Below are 6,984 nucleotides of genomic sequence, written 5' to 3'. Positions count from 1 at the left end.
TGTGTGTGTGTGTGTGTGTGTGTGTGTGTGTGTGTGTGTGTGTGTGTGTCTGTGTTCCAGTAGAGGAAATTTGGACATTTCTCTGTGTATCTTTGTATTTGTACACATTCACACACATATTTTGCTTTTTTACAGGATTCTGTTCTTACAAGTAGGATCTGAGAACCTTGACAAGCCCTTTAAAGGACCTGCTGATGCATCCTTAAGAAGGAGTAACCTGTAATACTGGGGCTCAGTTTGGAGACCAAGTCTTCCTCTTTGGGTATTTTGCTCTAGACTTCTGGACCAGGTCTCCCATCTAGGATCTAAAATAATTAAAGCTATGCTGTTTCTTTGTGAATGTTGTTTGATTACTCTGGATAAAGAACTTTTCAATTAAGTGCCTTTTTGGCCACTAAGTGCCTCTTGAGCTATCACCAAGTGTTCAATTTCTTATAGAAAACTAAGGTATTTTTTTTAAATTCCTCCATGCTGAGAATGATACAAACCCCTGAAATGCCATGGCAGAGTAAAATAGCTCCTTTATAATAGCTCTAGGCCCACTAACACTCAACAACTTGAGTAAAAGTGAGCCAGCATTGAAAACCAAGCCACGCAGTCGAGCCCTCCGTGGTTAGTTACATTTACTTACCTGTGAATTGTCAAATTGAAGAGGGACTTTTAATGTAGTAGAATAGACAAATGGAACCTTGAAAACACTAGGGGAGCAAGCAGTGCTGGGTTTATGAGCATGTAGCTGATGCAGTAACACCGAGAGAGCCCCATGCTTGGAAGGGCCCCTCATTGGGTTAATGTTTTGCTGTTGTCATCTTGATATTCTTAATTTTGAGCAAGGGGAGCACTCATTTTTATTTTGCACTGAATCTCACAAATTATTTAGCTGGTGCTAGGAACAAAGGAGGGAAGTACCACAGAAATGATATTAATAAAACACCTATATGTCAGGCACAGGGCTAAAAGCTTAAAACAGATTATCTCATTCAACATGCCCTAGAAGGTAGGGATTATCATTTTCATTTTACCCAAAATGAAACTGGCCAGCAGAGACTAAGGTGCTTATTCATGATTATGAATCTAGTAATGGTAAATCCACTTGTCAGGGTTTTTCATAGAGAAGAATTTATTAATAATGTTTCTTCCATAGAGGAAATCACTCCATCTGCCCATTTTCCTTCGTGCTTCAAACATCAGACAACTTGAAGTAGGGAGAATAAACACTATTTGAATATAATAAGAGGCATAAAAATACAGTTTATATGAGTAACATGTGTTGCTTTGTTGTGGAATGAATTAGGAAGTGCTTTTTTAATTCTATACATCCCTTTCTTGGTTTTAATTAGATGGTAAACATATTTAATTAAATAAAATTATGGTTGAACCAATATTCATGGGAGAGCATGGGGTTGCAGTGTGACCAGCATATTTAAAAAAATGCAGACATTTACAAGCTTCAGTTGTCAAGACACCATGAATATTAAAAGACACAAACAACCATGTCACTTAAAAACACCATGAACATTAAAAGTATGAACACCCACATCAGTGAAGTGTGGGAAAGTTACCAGTGCTTCTCTCCTCCTAGTCAAATTGGCCACATATGGCTCAGAGGAGAAACTCTAGACAGTGTTCAAGGGCTTTAACATGAAAAGTGTGAAGGTGTTTGTGAGTGTCTGTATTTTATGTTGGTAGGTAGCTAGGTAGGTAGAGGTTGACTCTGAGGTCAAAGGAAAAATCTGAATTGGCAAAAGCCAATTAGTAGTCTTGTGTGTAGAGGCCAGGGATATTGCTGAACATCTTATAATGCACAGGACAGCCTTTCACAATAAAGAATTATCTAGCCCAAAGTGTCAGGTGGGCTGACCAGGGGTTGGGCACTTCGACCTTGTAGTAGCATTTTTACCATCCTTTCCTCCATTTTACCATCTTTCTCTCTTCTCATTAGATTCAGGTCCCCAATTGGAATGAAGAACTGATCTTCGCATGTGGGCTTTTAATTATAAATGGACATTTTTAGAGAAGGGAGGATATAAGAGAGGGAGAGAAATATTATTTAGTTGCTTTTCTTTGTGGGAATTTACATTCTGAGGCTAAAGAGGAACGCATTTGCTAGAAAAGAGATTTAAGAAAATAGCCACATTTTTATGGATTTTGTGAGTTGCCCCTAGGGTGAAAGGCTGATGACTCAGAAATAATTTATAAGGTTTAGAAGTGGAAATCAGAAAACACAGAAAGGCTTCAGATGGTTGAAAGCAAACTATAATTATGACACACTGTCACGCAATATGCATATCATGCAGTATTTACTTAACAGCTTTCATCCAAGGATCTCAAACCCTTTGTGCAAAAACTTTAATCATCATGAAGAAAACCTCTTCCCTCTCTGTCTCTCATTGCACATCCCAATGCACACCAAAGTTGCAGTTTCAACTTTTCTCCGTGTTACCTAAAAATATTTGCTTCATACCATGTGACTGCGGCTATGAGAAGGTGTAAGCTTCTGTTTGCTCTGACCTTTCTTTGTGGTTCTGTAGAAGTCTGATGAAAAGCCTGCATAGTTGTTTTAGTAATGACATTTAAAACATGGCTCATCAGGTTGTGCTCAATGAGCCTTTCTTTGTCATTTTGGAGAAATGGGGACCAATGTGGTCACAATACAAGTCATTAGGTCCCAGCTTGTAAATACAGTCTGCAAACTTCAGCCACTGAGGGAAAGAGAACTACTGGATGTCATATAGAAAGTGCAAGCAAACTGAAATAGATCAGGTTTATTTTGTTACATTTATAGGTACCTAACTTTAACGTAACAATTTTTAAAAAAGGGAACTCCTTGGGGCTCTCTGCTCAGCAGGGAGCCTGCTTCCCTCTCTCTCTCTGCCTGCCTTTCTGCCTCCTTGTGATCTCTGTCTGTCAAATAAATAAATAAATAAATCTTTAAAAAAAAAAAAAAGGGAACTCTTTTTCTGATTGCAAAGGCAATTTCGTGATTATTGTGGAGAATTGGAAAAATATAGGAAGGAAGGAAGAAGAAAATGGAAATAATCCATAATAATCCATAATTCAGGTGCTCAGAGATAACCATACTTTAATAGTCTTTTCATAAAACACAACTTAGGGTTTTTTTTATTTCACAAATATATTTCCACATCTATTTCTTTACCAAACTGCAAAAACCATTGTGAGATCATTGTCAGAACAAATGACATCGAAAAACCTTTATACATTTACTTGCTTTTGATGTTAATACAGAGGAAATGAATAAATATGGTTTCAGCATCATTTTGGAGATGTTAATAATTTCAGTTTAATCAATAATCTCCATGTCCCTGATTTGAGTTTACTATAAACTCAAAAAGGAAGTAATATTTATATGTATAGGACTTAGTTTTTAAAGCTGGTTCAAAGAATTCATTAAAGTTCCTGTTAATCCTAGAAGTACTGCTTGTGTCCCTGATATTTTTAAAAATTATTTTTCTTCTTATCCATTGTTTAAGATTTTCTAGAAGACAAAAAATAAAGACTATAATGTGAAAATCTTCTATAACCACGCTGCACTTTGATACAACCACTGTTAACAGAGTTAACCACTATTAATAATATATAGATATACTACATCAGACCTTTTCTTATAATGCTTAGTATAAGGTAGACATAGTGATAATCATTTCTAATTTAGATGAGTGGGCTCATACCATACAGACTTTCTGCACTATGTTTTTTCAATTAGTATCTCTTGAACATTTATTTTCCATGTACAAAAATGTACTGTATTCTTGGGGCGCCTGGGTAGCTCAGTGGGTTAAAGCCTCTGCCTTCAGCTCGGGTCATGATCCCAGGGTCCTGGAATCGAGCCCCACATTGGGCTCTTTGCTCAGCAGGGAGACTGCTTCCCCCTCTCTCTCTCTGCCTGCCTCTCTACCTACTTGTGATCTCTGTCTGTCAAATAAATAAATAAAATCCTTAAAAAAAATGTACTGTATTCTTTTTAGAGGATGCATTATTTTACAATTCCATATTGATAGGCACTTATCACTTATTTTCTACTGTAATAAACATCCCTGTACATACATCTTTGCCCTTCTTTAGGAATTCGAACCCACCCTTTCCTAACACAAATCTAACCTAAAAGTCTAGTAAGAATGTTATCTTTATCTTTTTATATTAAGAAAACACCATGTGAAAACATACCGTGATACATACACAAGGCCTGTCAGTTCTGCTTCTGGCCATGCTTTCAAAACTCTCCACTCCTCTGAATTTGCAACTGATACACCCCATGTCCAGGCGACATACATTCACCTTTTACCATCTATGGGCCCTAGAATGATCTTTTAATGATCTATAATTTCATTTTCCTGTTAAGAACCTTTTAAAGCCTTCCCACAACGTTTAGAGTAAAAATCAAATGCCTTTCTTGCCATAGTCTTCACGGCACCACCAGGGCACACTTGACCTTTCTTTCTTCCTTCTTCTCATAACGGTTTATCATTTCTTCCTTGCACCTGTGCCACACCAGCCCCCTTACTATTCTGGGGGTGTATAGTAATCTGCAATCAGCAAGCTGGAGACCTAGGAGAGCTGGTGATATAGTTCCAGTCTGAACCTAAAGGCCTGACAACCAGGAGATCCAATGGTGTAAATTCCAGTTTGAGTCCAGCACTGAAAGCAGAAGACCAATGTCTCAACTCTATGACATGTAGAAAAGAAAAACAGATTCTCACTTAGTTTTTTGGCAGTATTTAGGCCTTCAACAGAAGTGGATGAGGCTATCCACATTGGGGAAGGCACTCTACTTCACTCATTCTACCAATGTGAATGTTAATCTCATCCAGAAACATTCTCATAGACATACCCAGAATAATGTTTAACCAATATATGGGCGCCCTGTGGCCCAGTCAAATTGATGAATGAAATTACCACAGGACCTTCCAGCCTCTAGACTGCTCAATCATTTGAAAGTTTTTTCATATTAACTGGCTTGCTCTTTTTTTCCAGTTCTCAGTTCAAATGTCAACACCTCCAACGGATTTTTCCAAACCACACTCTCTCAGATGGCCTCCCCCAGAATCAGATTCTCTCTTGACAGACCGAGTATTGTTTATAACACCAAATATGTAACCGTTTATTTGCTGTTTACTTGTATTTAATCTCTCTCTCCTACTAGAATGTGAACTGCATTAGGGCAGGGACCTAGTATGCCTTATACTTTAACAGCTACCAAAAACATATGTGCAGTAAATGAATGGCACTATTTCAACATCAGTTGGCTAACTTAATAATGTTAGGTTTTTAAGTACTATATAAACTAATCTTCCTTATAGAAGAATTCTAAATATTATATGTAGATAAGCTCCTCCAGGAGGTGGAGCTTAATCTCTTCCTCTTATAGGTGGACTAGATAGTGACTTACAAAGCATAGAGGATGGAAAGAGAGGAATAGCAAATTTACAGTGGAGAAGGCTTGCAGTCACTGACTCAATCAAATGATCATATAGGTATCATAAACCACTGGTAAGATGCATTCTGAAGGGCATAACATCACATCTGTGGAAATCTTGCCCAAAACATAGAACCTCAGTGTAATCATAAGAAAACCTCAGACAAATGAAGGACTTTACAAAACTATTGATTAGTTGTCATCAAAAGCAGCAACGTCACAAAAAGCAAGGTAAAAGGAAGTGTTACAGGTTAGAAGAGACTAAGACCTGACATCTAAACATAATGTAGATCGAATTCCAGAACAGAAAGAGAACATTTATGGGGAAAACTGGTGAAACCCAAATAAAATCTCAAGTTTGTGGAAATACATCAATGTTGGTTTCTTAATTTTTTTAAAGATTTTATTTATTTAGTTGAGGGACAGAGAGAGCACAAGTGGGTGGGGGATAGAGGCAGAAGGAGAAGCAGACTGCTCACTGAGCAGAGAGCCCCATGCAGGGCTCAATCCCAAGATGCCAAAATCATTACCTGAGCCGAAGGCAGATGCTTCATGACTAAGCCACCTAGGTGTCCCTGGTTTCTTAGTTTTGACCAAAGTACCATGGTAATGTGAGATGCAAACACCTGAGGAAACTGGTGAGGGCTGAGAGAGACCTCTCTTCATTATCTTTGCAACTTTTCTCTAAGTGTCAATTTATTCCAAAATACCATGCTTATTTTTATTTATTTTTTTAAAGATTTTATTTATTTATTTATTTATTTAACACAATGCTTATTTTAAAAAAATAATCACAAACTAGAACCTAAATAAACCTTAATGTTTTATTTTCACATCTTTACAAATAAAAGAATACAAAAATGAAAAAGAGAGTCCTCTAGCCTCAGCGCCCGCGCGCACACACACACACACACACACACACAAAGGGAACTAACTCTGTGAGGTGATGGCTGTGTTAATTAACTTGATTGTAGTAATCATTTCACAATGTATATGTATATTAAATCATCATGTTGCATACCCTAAATATATATAATTTTATTTGTAATTATACCTCAATAAAGCTGGGGGAAAAAACTTACATAGTTGCTGCTGATATCCAAAAGTGCGATGAACATTTTGCCTTTTTATTAGTTAACGTGTATAAATTGATAACTACCATCTTCTGAATCATGTTTACAAAATTTTTGAACTTCCTAGGTCTCAACTATTGTTTTCCATTTCTATTACCATACTGTAAAATTCCTTAAAAGATGCTATCTGTGCAGTTAATGCCCATTTAATTTTTATAATTGAAGGATATTTTTGAACATACTGGCACCCGACAGATAATTACTGCTGTTAAAATCATCACTCCATAAAAAGAGTTTCCACATGAGATGATTCTTACTTGTCTATAAGTTTTAGTTATTTTTCTTTTGAGTAAAAGCCAGAAAGATTATCAAGAAATCAGTGGTAATGAGAACCTGAAGTCAGAGTTGTTCAGTATGCAACCCACCTGAGGTGATGGACACGGAGCATTACCAACAGATTCTTCCGCTGGGGTCTGA

The sequence above is a fragment of the Enhydra lutris genome, unplaced genomic scaffold (assembly GCF_002288905.1).
Source record: "Enhydra lutris kenyoni isolate GAN:26980312 unplaced genomic scaffold, ASM228890v2 scaffoldscaffold8, whole genome shotgun sequence".
Classification (NCBI taxonomy): Eukaryota; Metazoa; Chordata; class Mammalia; order Carnivora; family Mustelidae; genus Enhydra; species Enhydra lutris.
This window is presented reverse-complemented; position numbering follows the sequence as displayed.